Genomic DNA, 26700 nt, shown 5'->3' with positions numbered 1-26700 from the left:
TTGCTTTCACAGCACCTTTGTTTTTGCTTCCTCTCTCTGATCTAACCTCATAAAAATCCAGAATCTTTCTGGCACTGGGAAGTAAATGTGAAAGGCCAAAATGACATTTGGACGACGACTCTGGTGTGCAGTCACTTAACTTTCCAAAGGCTTTGCTGTCTCTTAAAACAGTGTGTGCATTGCTCTGGTATACTCTCAGACCTTGAGAATGTTCTTGGGCAATCAGCCAAATATAGATTATCATGACCCTTAAAAACTGGTTGGATCCCAGTATAGTTTGCAGTAATTTGTTTTTATATAGCAATCACTAATTAAGACAAATACTGTCTGAAAAGTCTCTTAAAATTTTAGAAAGTAAAGGTCTTATTTTCTCTAATACATACTTTCTTAAGGCAAAGTGATTATTCTATAAAATCTGAATGTCCTGTGGTGATTTTTCCTCCCCCAAGAAAATCTATGTGAAATTCCTAGAAGAGCTGTGTATAGAGAATATATTACTCTCAGCTTCTCAGAGGGAGAGTGTTGAAAGTATAATAAATGTATAGCATTAGAGAGGGCAACTAAGAAATAACTTTTGATGGTTTTACCTTGAGCGGGTGGCAACAATTAAAAAAAGTGGCTTTGCGATTCAAGCAAAAATTGACATTGCTCTTCATAATGGCTTGCGACTTGTGCATTTAATGAAAAGGAGAACCATGAGGGTTCGCCCTGTTTGCAGAACAGCTCATCTTATGAGTTAGAGACACTGGCTTGCAGGGGTGGTGTCATTGTCCAGGGAAGAAACCTTGTCCCGTTCTATCTTTCCTTCCACTTTTGTCCCTTGCCTCCCCCCCCAACTTTTTTCTTTTTAACTGAACTGTGTTGATCTGTGAAATGATCTGCAAAACAATGAAAACAAAGTGTGTTGACAGGTTGGCATTCTTTGAGATCTGGTGCCAGAAGGCTTTTGGGAAAATACCTAATTCTAGCACATGCAGAAAGCCAGATCAAATATTATATGGGAGACTGCCTTCATTTTGGTCATGACAAAATGGGAAAAAATTATATTATAAAAATATTCTAGCTCAGGTGGGCAGTCAGGACTATTGTCCTTTTGGGGACATGTGTATACAAAAGTAAAAAAGGCAGATTGTGTAGTTCTAGGATGAGATTCTCTATATATACGTTGCTTTTCAGTTACGGTTATTTTACATAAACTGAGTTTCCATCTGAAAGCAAGCTGAAGGGGATATATGTGGATAGTTGTCTATCACTCCTAGTGATATAGGAGTTTTCAGTATTTCACACTGGACCTGTATTCCTAAGCCTCCATGTACTGGACTGGCCATAAGTGGAAACAGACCGTTCTCATCAATCTTGTCTAATAAAGTGAAAGTATTTGCTTTAGCTGTATGGAGACTATGTTTTGCCTTTAATTCAACTGATTTAATAGCTGATGAAAGCTCTCAGGTGGATAGATATCTGTGCAAGAAGCAGCGGTCTGGCTGCTGAGCATGCAGAGGAGTTGCTAGGTAGGATGGCTTAGCACAGTCCCAGCAGCTCACCCATGCTTCTTGCAAAAAAGCCTCTTCAGGGAAGGGCGACAAGCTTACAATTGAGTCTTCTCTGTACACAGGCTTGCTATCAAGCCAGCTTATTAAAAGGCCAAATGAGTAATTTTTAAAAATTTTTTGGTTATTCGCTAATGCTAGTTTGTAGTATGGCTGAAGAGCCAGTTCCTTACAATGTGTAGCACGCGAGTCGGCTGCGGTGCTCCCTGTATCGGCAGTCAGTCCTGTCTTAATGCATCAGATAAGTGTAGCAGTTTATAGAGGGCTGAGGAAATTCACTTAAGGACTGGTAAATACTGTTTGCCTTATCTCTATTAACCTAAACAGTTTGTCTAAATGGCTGGTGGTAAATGATCTTGACTAAGTTCTATGAAAATAAAGTGTTTAATTTTAAATTAGTTCAAGAAGCCAGCCAGGGTTTACTTGTCTGTGATGGTAAGTCCTCAGATAAATCACAAAATCATGTATGGGTGGTCTTGAGACAGGCTAATTAAATAGATTAGGAATATTAAACTCAAATTGAAATAACCAGATTTCCCTTCATTAGTTTTTGTTCTTAAAAGGTTAGCTTATTTTTTTCCAGACTTATACAATCTGGTGTCTTGTGGAAGTTTTTACTAGAAAATTGTAAAAGTTTCAGCATCCCCTCAGAATGATTAGAAGAACAATTTAAATGCAATGCTCTTGCAAACATCTGCAAGAGGCTGGACTTTGTTAATTTATCATTTTATAGAAGCAGGGACAGATCAAAAGGCTTTTTCCTGCTGACATCTCATTTGCTGCTCCGTGGTCAGCTGAAAGGATAATGAAGAGGCATGGTGTCTTGGCTGTGAGGGAAATAAAACCCTTGACATTTTCTCACAAAGGGTAGAAGATGACCTGTTTTCTCAGGGTCTAGCCTAAAGCCAAGTATGGAGCGCTTGGTCAGTAACTTAATGATGTATTTTTGATAGTGTTGTCAGGTCTTGTTCAGCTTATCATATCTTGATGATTAATATAAAAGTTACAGTTCATTTTAAACTACTTCATCCTCTTGCCTTACCTTTGTGGTATAAAACAGTAGGAACATCTCTGAAATCTATTTTCTCTTGCTTTGCTTGACCTTTTGCCAAAAAAAAAAAAAAGTATGTTTTAAACAAATTCTGCTGCTGCCTGTCCTTCTGGAGGGGATGGAGGGTGACTGCCCAGGGATTCCGAATGACTCTGTACCAGTCACCTCTGCTTGCTGAGGACGTCTTGCTTGCTGTTGCCTTCCATGTGAGAGGAGGAGATGCTGGTGGTGGTCTGCTTCCTTCTGTAGCCAGACCCAGCAGCTTCACCATTTCTGGTGCTGTTGCCATGATCCCCCTAACATAACACGGGTCAGGGGACCTCTCACCTAAGGGTGATCCTCTGTATGGTGTAGGATTCCTCAAAGCCTCTGTGCCAGTTTAAAATGTTTTTCCTTCTGTAGAAGGAGGAAAGAGAAGCTGAGAGTTTTTTCTGATCCTCTTTTTTCTTTTCCAACATGAAAAAGCTCGTTAGTTGCTTGCTAAAACTTACAGCAGTTTCATCTGTGATATAAGGCAAAAGTCAGAATAGCTAACTAACTAACTAAAGTCACTGTTAAATATCTATTCTAAAATGAAGAATTATAAGACCATTTTGTAGAATATCTGAGGTCACATCTGGAAGTCATAAAGTATAGCTATGGATGTGCTTGCTCCTTTTTGGTAGCTTTTTGTGTATTTGAGAAACTGGAATAACTTCTTTAAAAGGTTTCTTCTTTGGGCTGAACATTTCAGCTTTATAAATGTCCAAACACAGTGTATGAACTATGATATTCTCCAAAGATGAAGTGTGAGAAAGAAGTCATCATCATTTTCTAAAATCGGTAAAGGAGTAAGTAGAGTTGCTATAATCTACATTTGCCTTCCAAATCCAGTATTCTGTATCTTTTGTATTCATACAGAAATCTCTCCCATATACTGGAAAGTCCTGAAGTGATGCAGAGCTGCACTTGCACAAGAACGTTTGTGCCTGGGTAGGGAAGTTTCCTTGCAAAACTCCTTACCAGTGTAGTTCTAGCAGAACTTTTCTCCAGTCGTGTGCAGAGCATAGGCTCTTGTGACTTTTAAAAATAATCCTTACTGTTTATGAATGCAGCAGTGAGAATGAGGTCTCTGGAAATAGATCCAAATCCGTATTTGTGGGTGGGAGCATGTGAGGTTTTATGGTGGTTGTTCTAATCAGATGTCTTGAGACAAGCAGCTGCGCTGCCTCTAGTGTCACTCAGAGGGTTGCAAAATTGAAATAACCAGACATGCTTCTTTTACTGATATTTAGAAACCAATGGCAGCCCTGCCAGTGTCCGTGGTCAGCTGAATTTCACCCAGTTGGAGATCCCAGTGCTATTCTCTGTTTATAGCAGAGAAAGCTGAGCCACTGACCAGACCGTTGCCTGGTGACCTTCCATGGTGATTTCCACCTTCCCTGGGGAAGGCTTTCCTTCTCACTGAGGGCTTGAAGGATTTGGTCCCTTTGTTCGTAGGAGTCTTCTGTAATCCTGAGAATCCTGACTTAGAGGTTAAAGAGTGGAAGAATATAGACCTGGGCTTCCAGGTTGAGCTTTTTCACATCCATCTACCTTCTTTGAGACCCAAATAATGCAGCCTGAACAAAAGTTACATTAGGCCTAATGATTTGTGCCTCATTAGAATTGTCTTTTTTTTTTTTTTTTAAATATAGTCTATATGTAATTCGTATGTTGCAAATACAGCAGGGGAAACTGTAGAACTCATTAGTGGAAGAAACAAAAATGAAAATATTTAGCTATTCACAAAAAAAGCTGACCAAAGCACTGTTTTCTACTGGAATTACAATGCTGGGAAAACTTCTTATAGCTTCTGTTTCTAGTCACCGACTTTCTTTTCTTTGAAGTCCAGAAAAAATAATTACAGTGCTTGTATGTCTACAGGTGCAGTATGAATACATTTCATATGATATTTTGAAATCTGCTAGTTTTTCTGTAGTAACATGTCAGATGGGTTTTTTTGAAACTGTATACAAAGGCAATTAAAGAGTTTATCGCTACAGCTTAGAAGACATGAATCTGATGGATACAATGCCTGTCTTACTCCTTTACTTATTTCTGTATCTAATTGTTTAAAGATCCATTGGAGTGTGCTAACAGCAAGCCGGAAACAAATATGTTTATCCCAGGCTAATGTAGCATCACCTACATATACAGTATATTGCAATCTTCCAGACTAGCATGAAAAGTGCAAAACTCCTGAAAGGCTGGAGGATGCACGGCAGGCGCGGGATGGGGCAGGAAGCCTTCCTCTGAATCCCAGAGGATGCAGTGGGGTGGGAAGCTCATCCAGGGATGAAGCATTGACTGTCATACACCGCTGAGCTGCTCCCAGGCATCTCCCACCCTTCTCTGGAGACCAGGGTGTGCTCTGGTGCCTGGCCAGATATTATTTTGGGCTTATGAAGTCAGAAGGCTGGGCAGAGGCTTTCCCCACACCTGAGTGTGGATAGTGCCTCAGTAGATTTCCTTGCGTGTTTTTCATTTAAATGTGGAAATATTTGCCCAGGTCACAGAGTTGAAACTAGGCCATGTCTCTTGGTACATGGCCCCGTGTCCCCTCGAGCTGTGGCTCTGCAGCTTTAATTACGGTATGGAAGCAAAAGTAAGGGAGGGAGAGTTGGTGCTCACATTCAGTGTGACATAGCGTGCTGGTCATCAGCGGTGCCAGTAAGGTGGGTGTGTTTTGGCTTCGGTATTTATGCTAGGAGGCATCAAGGTGAAGGCTGCACCCCCGGGGGGAGGGAGCGGGGTGAGGACGGTGGCGTATGGCTCTGCTGGCAGCACAGCAGAAGGCTCCTGCTGCTCTTAAGGATATTTCCAGTTGCCTGATCTGCTGAACGTTTTGTCTTTCAGCCTCTCAGATTAATGCAGATGCTAACCTGCTCTCAGAGCAGTTTTAAGTATTATTAGTTTCAGATTTGTGAAACCTTTCTGCTTGATAAATTTTTACTATGCACATTTCACAACTGGGGTGTAAAGACCAGGCTCCGATAGTGGCAGCCTGAGGGAGCCTTGGCACGTTGCACATAATGAATGAAAAGCTTGGCTTGATCCGAAAGGTGATGCTTGTGTTTCTTTTGGGATGGCTCTTTGGTTGTTCGGTCTGCACAAATATCAGATCTCACCTTTACTATACTCAGTAAAACCTGAATAATTCATGCAACTCTGACTAGTGATAAGAAGAAGAGGAAGCAGTGCTCTTGCAATTTTTGTGATTGCTGAGGTGGCTACTTGTTAAGAATTAAAATGAAGTTCCAAAAAAAAAAAAAACAAAACCAAACCAACCAACAAAAACCTTAGAGTAGAAAAATTATATCAACTGCTATTGTTAGATTTTTTTTTTCTTTTTTGCAAATGGACTTGCAAACCTCATTAAACAGAAACATAGCGATAAGAAATAGAAACCATTGAAAAGGAAGACGGTATTCATGTGTTTCCTGTTTTATCATTATTTTGTCTTTAACTTAATTTGGCAGTGGCAAGATTCACATGACCCAAAACATCCTTTTGAAGCAAATTTGCCAACTGGTATGGCTGTGCTTATTAGTTCTGCATTTTGAAGAAATCCTGAGTGGGTTCATGAAGAAGCTTACTTTCATTATGACAAGATATATTGTGAATTATCAAATAGTGCTTTATTTTACTTATGAGAAATGAGGTATGTATAACCTTAAGTTAGTTAGTTAGTAGTAGGTGGTCCTTGTACTTTTTCATATTTAATTTATAGAAAAAAAACTATGAATGAACAGAGTGTGGGAAATGTACATTTCTTTTTGTATGAATAAACAGAAGGTTTTACTTGCTACCCGAAGGAGAAGGATTTAGTTTATAAATGTATCCCATCTTTTAGAATGTAACAGACATATTGCTATTCTCCCTTGGTCACTCTTGCATGAAACAGGAAAAAAGATGCAAAGCTTTCCTTCAAGCCACAAAATAGCTACACTGTCTAAAAGCTGTCCAAAGCACGGATGTGACTTGATGTTTTTTGTTGAGGACGTTTTTGATGAGCAGTCTCCAAAACTACGGAGCAGGTCTAGTGGTGAGGTAGGAGGAGATGAATTGTGTTGGCACTCCTCCAAAGCGGTGGGATCAAGGCAGCTTCCCAGGCCCACATAGGTGTCCCAGTTACATCATGACTCCATCTCAGGATGAGAGGCAATGTCTAGCATCTTTTTCCCTCTCCCAGGCTCTCTTTCATTGTATTTTCCAACATGAGGAAGCTTGTGAGGGACGTTTGGGAGGGTGCCTGGGTGCTGTGCAGCCTTACCCTGGCTTGGGGGTGCTGGGCCCCGGGTGGGCTGGAGAAGACACCTGTAGCTGGGCTTCCTCAGAAGCTCTCCTCATTGAAGAAGAGGTGCCCAAGTGCATCCCATGCAGGAAATAAAGGGTGTGAGGGGGTTTCCAAGTAACCTGTTGAGCTAAGGGAAGGGATATTATTCATCATCATCTTGTTTTAAATCCAGATGCAAATCTAGGGAGTTGTAGAGTTAAGAAAAGATACCAATAACGGGCATTGGAAAGAAGAGCTGAGCATTCATGTGCAGAAAGAGCAACAGGAAGATATGCATAGCTCCTGAAAAGGCTGGCACTTGTCCTACTGAAGTGATCTGTATAATGTTACAGTAGACTGCTGACACTACAGAATTTTGATAGATTAAACTCCAGTTTGTTTATATAGATTTTTCTCTAAGGTTCAGTAATTCCAATTGAAGGTGTAGGTCTTTAAATAAAATTATTTTCCTCTCTGTTTACAAAGCTTGCATGGTGTTCAGGCTGAAGACTAGTTGCTATTTTGGGACTTAAACAGTAAGTTGCTTTTTGTATGACTTCGCAAACATGAAATAGCTCCACAGTCAAGTGAATAATCTTCTAATTACACAGATGTGTTCCTGCTTTATTTGAAGTACATGGATCATTTAGCATAGTTTTATTACCTGTGTCTTTTATGTGCTCAGGAAGGGTGGGCTGGTTTTGTTTTGGTTCCCCCCCAGCCCCATTTTGGGGAGCACATGGTTTTGGGAGAGTTGCCTTACATATGAAAACTCAACAAGGAGTCTGCACCTCACAGTTAGTTCCATTCCTAAATAGTGACTCCTTTTTCAGATATCTTTCTGGATCCTGTTTATTTACATACTTTTGGCAATGAGAATGGTTTTTAGGACAGTAAATAGGTATATGCATATAAAAATCAGCCCTGTTCAAACTCTGACCACCAAACTAACTGTTAGCATTTAAAAGTCTATCAACAAACTCCGTGAGGAAAGAAGCGTTCAGAGTGACAAGATGAGATTAGCTTGGTTAGAGCAGATGCTGAAAAAATTATTTCTTTCCATTGCCTGAATGATGACAGGCAACGCTGCAGTCCACTGAGAAATTAGGCTGAAATGTTGAGCTAGGCTCGGTTGTTTGCTGTCAGACTATTAAGTTAATTCCTGGAGGAGGCTGGCTCAAGTTGTTTACTCGTCGATATTCTCATTATTCATCATCCATTTGTTATTGTCGAAGAGGATAATTTGAGCATTTTTGGAAGACAAAGCGGGAAGGGATGATAAACAGTTAGGAGGACAGATTTAGAATTTCAGTTGATGAATTGGAAAAATGGTCTGAAATCGATGCGGTGAAATTTATTAAAGATAGCCATAAAGTGTTATACTTAGGAGAAATCAAATGCACAAATATAAATGGGCCAGGCAGCATGCTGGCCAGGAAGGACCTGGGAATCACAGTGGATCACAAACTGAATTTGTCGGGGTTGGTGTGCGTAACGTTGATTTCATTAGGGCTCTGTAGGTGATGAAACATGTCAGATAAATAGCAGAGGAAGTAATTATTCTTCTGTGCTTAGCACTGTGTGTTTAGCCTCTGTTTTAGAGTTCTTATTAAAGAAGGATGTGGTGGATAAAGGGTGTGGGATCTCAATGGCACCAACAAGGATACAAAGTTGGAAAAAACTCAGCCTTTGGGGAAAATCTGAAGGCTTTGAATTTCTTTAGCCTAGAAAACAGAAAGACTGGGGAATGCCTAAATCTTCAATGATGTGAAAAAAATGGCATAAGGAAGACGGAGGTCAACTATTCTTCACTTCTACTGAGGCTGAGACTAAAATAAATTATTTTAATTTGCAGTGGAGGAGCTTTAGATTACACAGGATAGAAATTTTCCGGCACTGAACTTGTTTTAAGGACTGAAAGAAATTCTCCAGAGACTCATCAGAGATAGATGAAACACTGACACCACTCCAAAGATGCACAAATAAAAGCTGGCCTAAGTAGATAACCCCCTCAGTCCCCTAGCTGTGCTACAGCATAGAAAAAGAGATCGTAGCTGGACTCCGAAAGCAACCGAGCAGCAAGTTAACCCTGTCGAGAGCCTGACATCTTAGCCTTAGAGATGTGCTGACATAGCCAGGGTTATCTGGTTCTATTTGCGTAGCTGCCTGGGATGCTTCTGCAGAGAAATTTGTGCTGCGTGTGGCAGAGATGGTCTAAAGATGCCAGAGTCTGTCCTGGAGGCAGGGACTGGTATTAGTCAGGGCTTCTCAGCTTTTCTAGTCCATATCCAATTTTTCCTATTAAAAATCCTTGTCTCATTATAGTATGTGGTTCTTGGAGTGGGGAAGGGTCTTCATGCCTCACTTGTTTTCTGCAGTGTTTCAGCAGTGAGATACACCTCGCAAGTTGGGAAGAACAGGCTTAGATGATTGCTGGGGGTTATTTTTTGAGTTTTGGTTTTCTGTCATTCACTGTTAAAATGATCAGCTCTTCATGTAATTCAAGACTGCAATTGATTGAGCCTGAAACCTTACCTCTATCTAATTCAGGTTCTTTTCCCTGTACGCTAGCTTCTTTCAGGACAGTATCTTTCGTCTACCTAGTATTAACACTAGTAATATTGCTTTTAAGATGACGTTAACATTTACTTATACTCTTGTATACAAAGATTATGCTCACTTTTCTCTCCAGTAACCTCTGAACTGTGTTTGATAAGCTAATGTGATGCATACTTAGATCTATTACTCATTGAGGTCAATCTTGTATTGAAACTACCCAGGAAAAAATATGCTGCTTTTTCTTTATTTCTTTCTAATTATCTGGATTCTTTAGTCTTGGCATTTCAGGTTGTTGGGATTTGTGTCATCGTTTTAACTTTGGTAAAGCTGCATGCAACTGTGCAATGAATTGAAGTTCTGTAGCAAGTGGTAGTTTTATTGCTTCCCTTTTTATTTCTGAGAGGTACAGCATGTTCTTCTGGATTCCCTCTGTGTGTGTGTGTGAATACTTTAATTGGATAGTTTTCATGTTCTCAAATAGTACCGACTGATTATTTCTTGGATGTTTTTCAGTTTTATCTAATGGTGCATTTCAAAGTTAGGAAAAGGAATATATGAGGATTAGCTTGCGGCTTTAAAACAAGTCTCGGATTCATAAGGAGCCTTTAGTTTAGCAGGCTCAGGAGCGGGTAAAATAACAGAGTGGGCTGTAGCGTACACATCTGAGTCAGTGCAGGGTGAGCTCTTCAGCTGGGTAAATTTGCCTGCAAGAGACTCCATGCTACAAGGGCTAAATTGGTTCTTGTACCTGAGCTGGCGTGTTGAGAAGTGGCTCGGGAGTCTCTGCAGAGCTGACCTACCTGAGTCTGGGGCATGTTCCCCAGCCCCATAGCTGCAGTACAGGGAAAAGCATTCCTTTGCTCTGCATTTGGCAGGACTGCTGATTTTGAGCCAACCTATGTTAACTAGTGTGTTTGGAGAATTATTAGGTGGTAGCTAGAGTAAAAGTGTTTTTCTTTTTCTGACCGGATCTATCCAGCTGCACGGAGCACTGCACTCGGACAAATTGTTTACTTGGTTTTTTTGCTGTCCCTTGTAGTAGGAGCAACTTGCACTGGTGAATAAGAGGTGGTGATGTTTTTTTCCTTCTTCCCCACCCACCCCCCACCCTGCCCTTAAACAACAGAGTGGTAGATTAAAGCATTAGTTGTACTTGAACATCATGGGGGGGGAAAACCCTCTGATTACACATCAGACTTTTTTGCTTTTTTGCTTTTTAAATATGCTTACTTTTTTTTTTTAAATTAATGTCTTAACACCTGCACACAAAAGAGGGGATGAAAAATTTCAGGGAAAAGGAAATTAATAGTTTTCATAGAAGTTATGGAGCTCTAGTTCAGGGTTTTGCTGGAGACTGGCTTTTGAGCTCAGTGAAGTCACTTTTAACTTAGGTGCTATTGCAAATGAGAAGAATGCTTATTTTTGTAAGTTAAGGAGGGAAGATTAATCTGAGCCTTCTGAAGTGATTTTTATTCTCGAGGGTGGAGGAAGGTAGATAAAATTGAAATTATATTTATAATAATTTAGACAACAAATTGGCTTTTTAACTCTGATTATGTAATTTGCAGAGGCTAAAATTTTGAAATGCTGATATTCCTGTAAGTTTGTCACTTTATAAGGGCCTGATTTTCAAAGTGCTACAAACATGAAATTCGTGCCTTTCTCTTTTCCTTTATTTTGGTCAAGTGAAAGCGTATAAACCCAAAACATTGGCTTTCAATGTTGAGGCCATTGACCATTTATATCAGTCTCAGGGAAGCTGAGTTAAAATGTTACGTACAGAAGGGACACATGTTCCAGATGATTTACAGGAGATGATTATTATAATTTAGCACAGTGTGATTTCCAGGCTGTTGCTGTTAATTTCTCACTCAGGTGCTTCTTGAGGACATGGGAGCATTTCATTTGGAAAACTTGTTCTTTGGGCAACTGCACCTGGTGGTATTCAGCCTTTGTGACTTCTGGCATGAAATGAAGACTAGTCTTAATCCGTACAATTTCTCTTTTTTGGGGTCTCTCTATCTCCATTGTGAATCTGATGGAACACTTGATGCAGCTGGTCTGAGGATTATGTTGGAAATCCATCTCGTTACTCAGAGTAAAATTAATAGTGTAAAGATGTTCCCAGGTAATCTCTAGATCTGTTTTGTGGCAGTCGTTGAGATGCAGATTAAATGATAAAGTGACAGTGGTCTTCCAATGAGCTCTTTCAGCACACTTTGTCAGCAGAGAGGCTGGTTTCGCTTGAACTAGGCATTAGCCTAGTCTGGTTTAATTTCATTTCTTTCCCCTACAGAAGTCTCTCATGCCGTTTTCCTCAAGTGAAAATAGCTTTGTTAATTGACTAAGATCACCATTAGGGTTCCCTTTGCTTCTGGTCAGTTCTTTTTTCTTCAGTGTGTGAAAAATATTAACTTTGCTGTTCACCATAGTATAGAAATGTTTTTTCAGAAAACCTCAAATATTTAGACAGCTGTTTCCTTTATTCAGTACAGCACTAAAGAGGATATTTTTACTACCCTGACACTGTGCTCTTACACTAACTCATTAATTCATTTGGCTTGTTATTTTGCCTTCTCTGTGCTAAGACAATTGCTTTGTGATAGTCCATTCTCTTATTTCTCTGTGGTGCTTTCCGCTCTCGCCGTATGAGGCGCAGCAGGTATTTCATCAAGGGATTTGGCATATCAAGTGGTATCAGAAATGGGACTCAACTTCCCTGAAAATGTAAAGTAATAATTTTCAGTGTTGTAAATTCAGGCTTCATAAATATTTTATATATATCTGAAACAGGCTTGTTGCGCTCCAGTGCGATTAGTGTTCTCTTAGCAGCCTAGGCAGAGCTCGGTGTGGGTTTCCACACACCAGCACTTCTGAAAATCCCCCTCAAAACACACCAAATTCTTTCCATGCCAAGTGAAAGGCATTTGTTATTTATCATCAGATAGCAGGTACTGCTGGTACATAAAATCATACCTCTGCAGGATGTAAATCCTACTTAAATGTGCCACGTACTTTAATACACTGTTTTAAACGTAATACTTACTTCAGACACACTTTGTGTTTTCAGCTGGCACATCTTTGTACATCCCAGAGTCAGGCAAATCTGAGGCACCTCCTGGTAAGAGGTTTGCTGAACTCCTTTGCAAGTGGCATTTATTGTCAGTCCTGCTTTGGACATTACGTACTTAATGACAATTTGTAGTTGCCAAAGCAATTGCATAGGAGGGTGTTTTTACCTGTGGTTCTATGTAGGCTAAATATTTCTGTACGGCATGTATTCTAAGCTTTCTGAATTAATAAAACTTTTCATATTTTGGGACATTTCCCTATGTTTACAATTCTATAGAGCTTTCAAAATACTCCTTATGGCACGCAGAGCTAGCATCTGAACTGTATGCAATGCCGGGAAAACAGTACAGCGCTCCCCAAACCGAGGATTTCGCAGTCTGCAGCTTTGTGTGGTGCGAGGCTGTGAAGCGCGGAGTGATGTTGCTCAGTATGCAATATCTGTATTTGCCAGAGATTGTTCTGAATAGCAGATTCATATGACGGAAGCACATTTATATGAATATAACCTTGTATATGTTCATGTTCTTTTCCACTTCTCGGATAATTTTAGGAACAGTGGCAAATTTGGATAATGGGCTTTGCAGAGTTACTGCATGGCAGAGGCGTTCTCCCAGTGGTTCTCTCCTTGTTGTAAGAATCTTAACTAATGATGTCCAAAGATGAAGAAACAGTATCTCTTAAAATATTTTTAAAATTTCTTCCTCACTTCTTGTTTTCCTCAGAGTTCCTTACCTATCCTTGTTTTGCCCAGATAACTATTTATAGCCAGTATCTCTGTTACTGGGAGGACTCAGCTGGCAGGGCTTGGGGGGGATTCCTGGAGGTGACATCATCTCGTCTGCACAGCAGTCTCCTGCTGGCATGGCAAGGAGGGAAAAACCGTTTACTACAGATGAGATAAGAGAGCTTGCAAAGTGCCTTTTGTAGAGAATATGTGCAAAGACGTAATATCTTACTTGCTGCTTACTGCCTGAATAAATAATATCTCAAAACTCCTGTTGCAGGCTTGGTCTTGAATTTTTAAACTGTCCACCCACTCTTTTCTGTCCCGAAGACTCCTTTGTATTTCTTTTCAAGTAGAACTTAAAAGCTGTTTGAAGCAAACAGAAGAGAGAAGAAATTTTAATTTGTCTTCTAAGAACACGACTTGGATAGAACTTGAGAAGCTTCATTCTGACAATAAACGTGCCTTCAGTGGCAGGTAGGGCTAAGGGGGATACGTCTTTTATTGCCTCTTTGTCCTCTTCGATACTCAGCATCCCTCCTTTTATATATCTGAAGTGAATGTACATGAGGCACATATGTAGCTTATTTGCCACCTATATTTTTTATGTATGAGGAAAAAAAAGGCTTTCTATGGGAGAAATAAAGGGAAATTAACATTTTATCCTGTGCACAGTATGCAATAAAATATTGTTTTGACAAGAGGTATGTATGGACCTCATCATCTGGGAAAGTCCAAGTACCTGAAGAGCAAGGATAAACCTTCTTGTCCCATCTTGCAGATAAGGATTTGGAGTGGACATGGGCTTTTTTATTATGTGTATATATATAGAATTATTCTTTAAAAAAAAAGATATATAAAACCCCAAATGGCATGGGATCCACCTTCCTGCATTTGAGGTTTGCCTTTGCTGCAGCCCTGAACCCAGGTAAGAGCTTTATGTCTGACAGTCAGTGACCACGTAGCAAAAGCAGCACTCTGGCTCCCCAGAACGATTTTTGATTTGCAGCATGGCAGGGCTGGAGCAGCAGCTGATGAACTGTTGAAACTTGAGCTCAGCTGTATCCCTATCCCCACTTCACTTGCCTGACTGTCAAAACATTTGAACTCCAACCCACCTTCCCCTCTGTTGTCCCCCAGTGGTCCAGCAAACTTGAGCTTAAGGTACTGCTTGCTCCAGACATTTTAGTTGTGGTGGGTCAGGTTAGGGATAAAGCTGTAGCTAAAATGCAGAGGAAACAAGTCCTTTTTAAAATAATATACCTACAGTGACCTGTGCCTTTTGGAAGTGTTTGTGTGAGAAGAAAGTAGTTTGGGAGAGGTGGTTTTTAAAAACAAATTGGTCATTGATATGACTGATGTTATAACATTTATTGTTGCTGGCAAGACCAGAAGAGTATAGATACGTATCAAATGGAGGTATTTAGGAAGTTACTTAAAATGGCAAGTACGACTCCCTGCTTCCTTCTCTGGTTTGGTTCCATTTTGAGGCATGGAGTGATATGTTTAGCTAAGTGCAGAAAAAAAAAGTTTGTATTCAGGATGTGTTTGCAAACATGGAAATACTGAGTACATTAGTTTTTGTTTACTTTAAAATGGTGTATTCTTGTGTCTTGATTCTTGTGCAAGTCTCCAAAGCAGCCAGCTGAAGGCGTGCAGGGGAAGAGGTGTTCTACGCAGCAGCTGGAGGGCTCCTCCTGCTTCTCTCTTTCACTTACAAAACCAAGGAGGGAATAAAGCAGATTTCTTGGCCAAAAATACTGGGGTTTTCTAAAGGCAAAAGAGATTTTTGGCCTCAGCTGTCGAAAACTGATCCTGAGATACCGCTGATAGAGTACTCTTCTGTGAGAAGCTTGAACCCTGTCACAGGTGACAGCTGACCTACTTACTCAAGCCCAGCAGAAGAGCAGTGGCCAGCCCTGGTCCCCGCGAGGGATGGGGACGCGTGGCCACCCCGGCCGCCCCGTGGGGACCCTGCCCTGGCCGTCTGCCCTACAAGAAATCTTCTGTCTCCTCCGTGTAATTAGTGGCAGTGTTTAAACCAGCGCACTGGCAACCATTCTGGCGCTTTTAATAAAAGCCCTCGCCCAAGGGAGGAGAGATAAAAGGGGCACGGTTTGCAAAGTGCCTCGGTGGTTTAAGCTTGTGTAAAAAGAAGGTTGTAGAAGGAAGGAAAGCTTACTGTGTAGATGATACCATTTAACAGTGACTTGCATATCCTTTAAAATATATATGCTGTTTTAAAATGTCAGAATAAAAAACTCATTTTGCTTCATCCCTTTTTAAACTCCTGAAAATAAGATTTATTTGCTTAAGGTGAAGTGTGTGTTCAGACTCCTGTGCTACCAGTCATAATTAACTCTCTTCTTTTAACTTGCTAATTGCTTCAAAGAAAGTATTAATTCCCATCAAATGTTAGCAGAGACCTGTCACTCTGGGATCCTACTTTACTTGTTTTCAGAATTGGAGTGGGAGGGAGAAGGACCAAGCGCGCACATCAGTAGGAGTTTTATTAGTGCTACTTGTGTGCTGGTCATTTAAGTCAAGTGAAATTGGAAATGTATTGCATGCCTTGCGCTCTCTCTGGCAGCCATCCTGAGGAAGGAAAACAATTAGTTCCTCTTCATATCACTGGGCCACGAGTGTGTGCTTGGGGCTGAGTGCACGTTGGAGTGCTTTCTTCAGCCGGGGCCATTAGTCATACCATGCAGCTCAGTCATTTTCTCTGTGAAGAACTGATGTTTTTATGAGGCTTAAAATAAAGGCAATAATGGCTGCATACAGTGCAGCTTCTCTGGATTTTTTTCGGTTAGGCTTTTACCCTATTTCCACAAGAAGAGGTAAAGAAGCAAAGAGAGGAGAGATGAATGCAACTGCCCAAAGCACAGCTCTTACCAGTGCGAAGGCCAGCATTCCCTAGCTGGGGCTTGCAAATATGTGGAAACCAGGTAACAATTGCTTTCTAAAATAGACCCCAATGCTTATATGCAAATAGATCTGAAATCTTTGCTTCATTAAAAAATTCTACTGGAGCCCTTTTGTCCTTGATGGCAATTTCGTGCAGCCAAAATTTTGTGGGTTTGACCAACTTGAAAACACTATTAACATAAGGCAGAAGAGAAACATATTTGTCAAACAGGAAAAGAAAGAAGGCGCTAAATATTTTCGACACCCATTAAAAGCAGCTCTTTGCAGTAGTTGCTTGAGTTAATGAAGACATTGCGTCATGTAAAGCAGCTCATGTTGGTGTCCAGGTGCAAGCTGCTGGTCTGGACTCTTCTGAATTTAGTCCTGATATGGCATATTAATTTCTGACTGTTCAAAGGATAGATCCCAAGTTTGGAGATAGTACATCAGAGGATTTAAATTTCCCAGTTATTAAAGTGATGAAGTGGGGGGTTTTTTAGCATGATGTGGGGGATTGAATGATCATGGGAAAAACAGAATAAAGCGGGTAGTTGTGGTCAGCCTACCTGAGAATTAAGGTTGCTTTTTCATTGCCACATCAGTTTTGGTGTGAAAGTTCCTATTTTGCTTTTATTTTAAGACAAACATCTGTATGTTGTATCAGGACTTCAGGATTGTATTTTGTGGATAAGAAGTACATCCCAGGCAGCAGCTCAGATGTATGTGGCACTTGTTTGGTAGTACTGCTTCCTTTATTTTGGTTGACTTTCCCATTTAGCTGCCAGGCTCTGACAGCATGGGAACAAACCGAGAAATGTTTGCTTTGCGGGTTAACTTAACGCTGGCAGTCCTCTGGTTCTCTGGGTTGACGTAACTCTGGTAAGTACATTCAGTCTCCTGAATGCCGAGATGCTCAAACATCCAACACGGTGTAGACAAAGCTGCAGTAGACTTTGCTTTAATCATGAGAAGGTGGCTAGCTACTGAGTAATTCTTGAGGATGAATTTGTGATGGGTTCCTAGCGGGTCCGCACCCCATGGCCTCGAGCTGTCCTGGTGCCAGGAGCCAGTGGCATTGTGGTAGGCATGACAGGCCGTACACTCCTGGTTCAAGATCAGTTAAAGATGGTAAGTCAGTGGTCGCATCTAGGTTTTTCTTCCCAGCAGCTCTGGCTTGTCTCAACCTCAAGAGCAAAATGCAGGAATAGAAAGTAATTGAGCTGGTGAGTTTTAAGAGGTGGAGGACAAAGTCCTAACCAAGCCTGTCTCATTCAGTCACCCAGAAGCTGCCGTTTTCTTCTGTGGAAGTTGAATGCCATGTGTAATATCAAGTATATGTATTTATGCGAGGTGGAGGAGGAATCCTTGGGTGACCCAGGCTGTCGTATTGACATCATTTGCATCTCTAGTATCCCTGTTCACAGTGGTGTCATTTCATGAGGTCTGTATGGCTCTGAAGTGAGTGTTTGACTAATCCAAATTCCTTGTACAGAGCACTGAGAATCCATAACCTGTAAAATTGTTATATCTTAGCATCATTTTTCAACCTCCTTCCTCCCATTCTATTTCTTTGGAAAGGGACATTTTTCAGTAGAGCTGTTGGTTACGTATAATGTTGATTATGTATCATATAATGTGAGTGCAAATAGTTAATAGTACTAAGTAAGCTTTTAAATATTATTTCCAAGTGCCACTGTACCATCTGCAATACTGAAATACAGTAGCTAACTTCTGACCCTCAGACATCTTTGTAGAGTTGGAATTTTTTTCTGGGGGGGTGTATGAGAGCCAAACCTGCTTTTAGTCAAATAATGTCTATATTTGAAGCCCTGTAGTCATTGTCAAGGCACTGGCTTCTAATTTTCCACATCCTGTAACAGTGCATCCTGTAATATTACATCAACCTTGCAATTTGTGCTGGAAGGTGAAGAACCTACATGAGATTTCTGGTAATTATTAGCCCACATATTTTGGGTCATCAGGAGTAGCCATCCCACCTTTCAATAAGTATCTTACTGTGGTTTTGAGCATATTGCTGAGTATATACTAATCTGTAAAGAATATTCTTCTAATAAAGAACAATAAAAAAAGAATAAGGAATATTTTAATTGCAACTAAGCTACTTCTATTTAAGTTTATTCTTTGAATTTTGCCCAATTCAATAACTAGCAGTTGGCAGTGTCTTAAAGAGCAGAGCAATACACATTAAGTATTTTCTGTCCAGTTGGGCAAAATTGGACTTTTGAGTGCAGACAGGGCAAGGTTGGGAGCAGCTCTGTAACAGTCCTACTGCACATGGACCTTCTGAGATCAGGTTTTGGGATCATTAACAGTTGCTTCACACAACAGTGACTTCATTGACAGTAAAAACAACTATAGGGAATGATGTTGCAGTTGTACTAAAATTATTTTATATTTGAAGATTTGCAAATATAGTGCTGTACACCTACAACATTCAAGGAAAAAATACTTTCTGGAATTTTTGCAAAGCACTAGGTTTTATTTCCCCGAGGAGTGAGGGCTATTTCAGAGCGCGTTGTAGTGGGAAAGGGGATGTTGGAGAGCAACGCTGCTGCTGCTGCTTGCAACAGCATCCTTGAAAAACCTGCACAGCACAGCTGAACTACTAGCAGTTAAAAAGTGGCAGAGGTGGGGGGAGAGAGGATATTGCTTACCTTGACAAGGACATGAACATTGTCTAACAGTGCCACCCAGTGATGTCTGCCTTAACAGCACAGGAGAGCAAGGCACTCTGTGTGCTTGTGGGAAGGGGGACGGGATGGGGGGACCAAGCCCCGTGGACACGAAGCACTAAGCCACATGCAGTTATCAGTTTTGCTGGTGCCTCAGCTATCTTCCGAGTTGCGTAGTTGCAATGAGGGGAACAAAGCTACCTGTTGACATGCTACATCTACTTCCAGCTTGAGGGATGCCTTATTTAAGTGCACACACGTGGGATTAATCTTTGTAGCTAGGTCTCAGGAGGGATGATTTTTGGAGTGTGCAAAATGCATTTAGTTTCATATGCCTTGTTCACGTGCGATAGTATTAAACTGACAGTGCTGTCCTGTGACTGTAAGTGTGGTAAGAGCTTGGTCTGCCTCTTTGACGTGTTAGTATTCCATGTGTCCTAAGACGACAATCATTTTGAGACCTGGCTCAGTGGCCCAATGTGCCATAACTGTAGAACAGGATTCTACTACCATAGGCTGTAGAACCAAATCACTTCTGAGTATTTCTTACTTATCTAAACTATAGATCAGTCTTCTGCAAACATGCTTATCTTTTGTGCTTTTTTTTTTTTTTTTTTTTTTAACAAAAAAAGGTAATTTCTAAAGTGTTACAGGAAAGAAGAGACACAGTATAATATCAGCTGTAACTGGCATCAGTCCTTCTCTGCCTTCTGCTGTGTTTTCCGAGATACTATGCTGGAGAACAGCAAAATCTAGAAAGCTGGAGTTCAACTTGCAAGTGCTGAGACCAGGGTTGGAATTAAGCAGAATTGTGATTTTATATTTTTATTTTTTAAAGCTCTGAAAGCCACCTGGAAAGGTGACTGAGCTCTGCACAGGGAGGCATAGCATTTTAAGACTGTAACAGCAGCTATTGCATTTTTTAAGAAGGTAATACAGACAAATCAGATTGTTTTCACAAACAAACCATTTGTATTCAAAACTGTAAGTGGAGATTACATGAAGTAAAAGATTAATGTATATTTAAAAGAAAAAGACACTTAACAGTGTGGTTGTGGTCTGAAACTAAAAAGGATGGTTTTTATTATTATTCAGCACTTCTTTAATTTCAAGCCAGATAGAGTCAATAAAAGCCACTGCAAGGCTACAGAAAGATGAGCTGCCTTCTTTTATGGTTTACACTTTTTAATAGTATCTGGCTCCGAAGCATTTAGGAAAAAGTGGAGGAAAGCATTCTGAGTACTGATGATATCACTGGCTAACTTCTATTAGTTTACATACTTTAATATATGAAATTAATTTGTTATCGCTTCAAACTGTAAAAGGTTACCATGCATTTTAACATCACAAGTAGGAGTTGAATGTTCATGTATCATGCTTCTTAAAAATACTTTGAGGAAAAGAGAGATAAAGTGGATACTTACCACTGACCTCTGGAGAAAGGTAAAGTTGCCAATGTAAGCTAGCAGTGCTATTTCAGAAGAATGCGTTTGATTTTTGGGGATGTGTGTGTTGATAACATTAAAATAGATTAAACAAATACTCTTGAAAAGGGGAGTGTGGTGGGTTGAGCCTGGCTGGAGGCCAGGTGCCCACCAGAGCTGCTCTCTCACTCCCCTCATTCACCAAACAGCGGAGAAAAGGCATAACGAAATGCTTGTGGGTCAAGATAAGGACAGGGAGAGATCACTCACTAATTATCGTCACGAGCAAAACAGACCGAACTTAGAGAGGGAATTCATCTAATTTATTACCAGGCAAAACAGAGTAGAGGAATGAGAAAATAAAATCAACTCTTAAAACACTTCCCCCCACCCCTCCCATCTTCCCGGGCTCAACTTCACTCCCGGCTTCAACCTTCCCCCCCCTCAGCGGCACAGGGGGACGGGGAGTGGGGGTTACGGTCAGTTCATCTCACGGTGTTTCTGCCGCTTCTTCATCCTCAGGGGGAGGACTCCTCTCATCGTTCCCCTGCTCCAGCATGGAGTCCCTCTCACAGGGTGCAGACCTTCAGGAGCAAACTGCTCCAGCGTGGGGTCCCCCACGGGGTCACAAGTCCTGCCAGCAAACCTGCCCTGGCGTGGGCTCCCCTCTGCACGGGTCCACCGGTCCTGCCAGGAACTTGCTCCAGCGTGGGCTTCCCACGGGCCACAGCCTCCTTCAGGTGCCTCCACCTGCTCCGGTGTGGGGTCCTCCATGGGCTGCAGGTGGAATCTCTACACCCCCTCATCATGATTTTTTTCTTTTTTTCTTTTTTCTCCTTTTTTCCCTCAATGATATATAGAAAGTTCTTTACAAACTCACAAAACTGGGGTCTGAAGGGAGGCGCCTTTATGTAGATGAGGCTTTTCTGCATCCGGGAAAACGTCGGCACCGGCACCTGATCTCTAAAAACTGCTTCTTCTTAAGACAGGACTAAATCCTCAATTTTTGTTTTGCAAGCTATGCAGCATGAAAGTAAAAATTGCTTGTAGGCCATTTTAAACTCTCCCACCTTCTGAATTTCTAGATGATGGTGAAGACCTAAAGGGATGTCTCTCCTACTCTTGTCTTTGAAAATCTGCAGGTATAAGCTGAGTTTGGCTTTTGTGCCGTCTACTTGGAATTAGCTGAGTCCATTGATAAGCCGAGTGTCAGCCTACAACTTTATTACCCTACCTTGGGACTAGTGGGTTTGTGGCACGCACGTGCATGAACTCCTCTTGTGTTCATAGGGAGCAGTGGTACCACAGAGAAAAAATCCTCAGCCGACCAGGTTCAAAGCGCTGCCTGAATGTGAGGCTGCCTAATCTACTGGAAGCGTGCGAGGAGACTGGCGCTGCTTGACTTGCAGAGAGCTGCTGTGAAGCTTCATATGCTCCAATAAGCAGAATCTGATAATTTTCGTTTAGTGCTCTTCTCTTCCCTGCAGTTGTGTTAGGGTGGAAGAAAAGGAAGAGCATTAAAGCTCTGTATTAGTTGGAAATCCAAAGGGATAACTGGGAGTGGCTCTACAGTTTGGGACTTGAGTATCAAGTTTTTCCTTTATGAAATAAAATCTTAAACTAAGTGCTAATTGTGTTCCTGTCTATAGAAGCCATTTTACTGGGGATGAAATTAAGTGGAGTAATTGCTACTTTAGATGTTAAAACTTTCAGATTGATTATTCAGTGTTTTAAATTGGGCAATGTAACTTGATGTAACTAGCAGTATTGCTGCTAAATTTCCCCATTTGACCTCATTTTGATAGCAGCACTGGCTTTAACCCCTATTAAGCTTAGCAGTGGCTCCAAGAACTGTGTTTTGTGGTCTTTTACTTAATGAAAAAGTTGTCATGACTTTTGCATTTCAATAACCAACTTCCGTGCTGAGCCTTTTTGGGATGATGGGGGGGATCTGGATACCGTCACTGGTTCCTCTTGACTTAAACATTTGTTTTTAAGGATAGTTGATGTTGAATCTTTGGTGTACGGATGTTCTCTGGCATTCTGCATTGGTAAAGTCTGAAAAACACACCCTGTAGGACACATTGGCAGTCCAGTCTTTCATGCTGAAATACTTGGACCTGTTGTGTGCAAAGGAAGATGTACTGAGCCATATACATTCAGGGATGCGTTCTAAGTGCTGTCCCAGTGGGAGAGTCAAGATCTAGTACTGATTTTTTCCATAGCAGGGCTGTTAGTCTGTATGCTTTCTGGAGTCCAGTATTCATGTCTATATGTGTGCAAATGTGATGAGTGCTTTTCTGCAGTAAAGGCAGTTGTTGTTCTGTTTGGGTTTTTTTAATGAAATGTGCACGATGGTGTATTAAAATTTAAAAATACTTCCCCAGCTCACAAAAATGATAACTCTTTCTGCTGGGAGAAAAAAAATACAGGACATCTCTTAGTAACGTGGTTTTTCAGAATAGTCTTTTCTTTCACAGGATCAAACATTTAGACTTAGTCTCACTGTCTGAATTCTGGTGTTTAGCTTTGTTTTGGCATTTGTTCTAATATACTCCATAACTGATGTTAACCAATTTTTTTTTCCCCTTGGTTTCTTAATGTCAGATTTGCAGTAACATGCTGTGCATGTACCAGGACATGAGTGTGTGTAGGTGTTTTGGTCTGTGTTAGTTCTTTACTCAGATAATTGTTAGCACTATTTAAGTATTTGCTTTCCTAGCTTAGATTTGCTTGTTCCTGTTGGGTTTGAAAAAAAGTAGTCTGGTGCCATCTGTTTGTTTCAGACTGCTGTATAGCTTGACCTTTGTAATCCTCCTCAGATGTAGCACAGTGCTGCCTTTGCTGGAAAGTATTTCACAAGGGAGGCTTCTTCTCCTCCCTACCCATTTAAAAACAAACCTGGATGATTTCACTGTTTTGTGGGGTTTAATTATTATTGTATGTTTTGGAAAGGCTTTCCGCATGGAAGAGGCTTGATCAGTGTATAGGCTCCAAAATTTTATCACTTTGCATGCAGGCCATCGTTTTGGTCTGTCTTTTATTTTTAGTTCATGGGACTGTTCAAAATATGAGAATTTATAGGGAACTTGTTCAGTTTGTTCTGCAGAAGTATGGTTTGTTTAAATTGGTAAATGGCTAACCTTTTAACCCTCAACCCAAAACATGGAAAATCTTTTATGAAAAGTCTGTGTGCAGTCTTCCTACTGCAAAGGGAAGGAAAAAAAAAAAGGACCTAAGGTAGTATGTGAATTGTGTAAACACCAAAATTCTCAATTTTGAGCAATTCCTCTTTTCTGTATTGCCATCTTAAGGGAATAATCTTGGTCTTATTGAAAGGTCCATGAAAATTTCAATTCAGAAAGTGAACTCTCAAATCCGAAGTCTGTGATGCAGATGGAAATATATGCCACTCTTTAAAATGCAGTTACACTTAAAATTAATTCTTATATTTGTGATGATGATACTACAGTAGCAAAGGCAAAAAAACAAGTAGAAAAGTCCAACCTAAGAAATGAGTCCTAAGATGCCTGCATTTTCAAATAGGCTCTGTTTGGGAACTTAAAATGCTTATACATGGGACAGAACCATTGGCATTCATAGTCTTTAAATACTTGATGCTGCTGTTTCCCACACCAAAGATGTTCAGAGTGCTTCAAACTATTTAATGATGATAGTGATAAAAAAGGAAGATTGCAACAAAACAAAGCAAAAAACCAACAACTCCCCCAACTGAAAACGAACCGCTCTTAGAAACATGGCTGTAAATTTTTCTCTGCATTTCAAAGCTTTTTATCCTTTCCAGTCAAATAGTAGAACGTTGGATTTGTTTTTCGTTTATTAAGATTTTTTTTTAAGCTCACATCTGTTAAAAAGTTCTTTGTTTTCATAGCTACGTTTTCTTTTTTTTAAATATCTCTAAATGATCACATTTCTTTCAGTAATTGAGCTGGGAATTAGCAAGACTCACAGTTAATTGTGCATTTCTAGGCAAATGTGTAAGCCTCTGACTATACTTAGTTCCTTCACCATTAGTTTATTTTAGAGAAACTAGGTTGAGTAAAATTGTATGGTAATTTTTTCTTGCTGAACTGCTTTTTAGAAATGTGTTGAGCTGTCTATTAGTTAATCAAATTGTTGGGCAAATTAATTGAAGAAGTTAACTAATTAATAATAATAATATAGAAAGCCTTATGCATCAAACATAACATTTGCGACGTGTCTATGTGCATTGTGTTTCACGTAGACCTGAAGGATCTCTCACGTATGGGGATCAACCAAGGTGATGTTTACACCTCAGGGATCAACGAAGGCGATGTCTAAATGTAACAAAAGTGTATAGCGGTAGAAGGAGAGAAGTTCCAAAATGCAGACTTGTATTCAGGTTGGTAGCAGTCTAGTTTTATAGATAAATATCTGTACAAAAATGCTGGTCTTAAGATGATAAACCCTTCCTGCATCTGCATATAAAATCTCTGAAATAATCTGCATGATAAAAGTAGTAATAATTGCTCTCCTCTTATGTCAAATGAGTTTTGTGAAGTGCAAACACCTAATACATAGCAGGGTTTCATAATGGAAACAATTGCAGGAGTATCTTTGATGATAATATATTATCAATAGGAAAAAAAAAATGACAACGGAAAATTATTCTGGCTTTTTGAGCCAGAAGAGACCTGCTGGCTCAAAAAGCAAGAGCCTCACTCAACAAAATGGATTCTTTCATAGGAAGCACTGTAAGATGAGTGATGTGGAAAGGTACATAGGGCATAATGTTATTTAAACCACATCATAAAATTATCCATACTTTTATACCTAGTATTAGAAAATTTATATATTTTTCAGTGAAAACTGTATGTGAACAGTCTTCAGCCTTGTATTTAGTAGAGAGGTTGCTGTGCAATAATACTTTCCTAAACATTTATCTGAAGTAACTTTTGCATAGGAATGCTAAATATTGATAAACACATAAATAAAGTCCATTGTGTGTGTATGCACACTATAAAATTATTAAAATCATATATATGAAACACATATAAGATAAAATTATGTGAATATAAAGATGTTTTTTATATAGTGGCCTTTGAGCACTGCTGATACAGTGACCGCTGCAATAGAGCTGCCTGTGCTGGGCAGTATTGTCAAAACCCAAACCATAACTGCAAATGTTGATCTCTGAAGAAAGTCTTGCCTCCAAGTCAGGAGTCTTCTCCCTGCCTTGTTGCTGTTAGGGCTCTTCCCTGTGTTTCTGCATACATAAATACTTGGTTGCTAATGAACTAGCAGTTGCTAGTCCTCTGAGAACCTGCGTACAGGAACCCTATGCCTTGATGGTAAAAGCAGAGAGAGGACTGTATGCGTGGCACCACCACCAAAATTCGCAGAGCAGTAATGGCAACTGACCTGGAATCTGGAGGGCTTATTTTAAAATTGCAAAAGGAGGAGTTACAGGACAGGGAAGAACCTCTCCTGGGGCACTGAATCCACTCATCTGTCACCTCCAGTGCTCTTGCAACCCTCTCCAGAAATGGTTCAAGCTCCACTTTAACACTGTTGAGATTTGTTTCTCTCTCTACGTGGCTTCAAAGACTGTGTGAGACCTCTTCAGTTGTTGTGTCTGGCAAGCTTCTTATTTATGACCCAATTTATACCCACATGTTCTCTGGTCAGCACTGTCCACCGGTTTCCCTCCAGCCCATCTTTCCCCTTTACTGCCCTGATGTCTCTACAACAGGCAACCACCTCCCTCCCTTCTCCCCCTTTCGTTTTGCTTAGCAGGAGGCGGCAAACTCTTTTAGCTTCTCATAAAACAGAACCAGGGTTGCTGCGATCATCTTCACAGCCTTGCTCTACACCTGTTAGGGTATGAATTTATTTCTTGATCGCAGGTGGCCAGAGCTGTATATAGTGTTCTCAGCGGTTGCTCACCACGGCCTTCCCAATTACTGCATCTCGAACTTGCCTCATATGTTCCAGGATTACACATATTAAATAATTTGTGCTGTTTACTGCCTGCCTTTCCTCTCTCTGAAATGTATTTAGACACAGAAAGACTGAATGTATGTAGCTAATGTAACCAAAGAGTAACCTGATGGTGAGGGTCTGGAACCAGGCCATGTTTTGAAACTACAAAGTTTGAGAAATAGAAATATAAAACTTGGACTAATGAAATGAAAAGTATTAGTGGAGTCTTTCAAGAAAAAAGCAGAAGACCCTCAAATCTCTGCTGGTAAATAGGTATCAGTGACAAGAATAGTTTAAAAAGTTATTGCTTGATATTTTTCAAGTTGGACTGTGCAAAATATCCTAAATAGGAACAAAATCCTGCCATGTCAGGAGAATGCTCAGAGTGATGTGATCAGCATTTCCTTTTTTAACCTCAGTATTGCTGTAATATACCATTGATACTCACTTCAGAAAATC

General features: G+C 40.4%; 1 protein-coding gene across 2 annotated transcripts in view; it reads left to right on the top strand.

Moving 5' to 3' along the window:
• Nucleotides 1–26700, top strand: part of PPP3CA (protein phosphatase 3 catalytic subunit alpha) — a 200779-nt gene that overhangs the window by 20831 nt on the left and 153248 nt on the right. The gene's annotated exons all lie outside the window — the stretch shown is intronic.

This window comes from Grus americana, chromosome 4 (assembly GCF_028858705.1).
Source record: "Grus americana isolate bGruAme1 chromosome 4, bGruAme1.mat, whole genome shotgun sequence".
NCBI classification, from domain to species: Eukaryota; Metazoa; Chordata; class Aves; order Gruiformes; family Gruidae; genus Grus; species Grus americana.
Note: the sequence above shows the minus strand (reverse complement) of the source record. Positions and strands in the feature narration are given on the sequence as shown.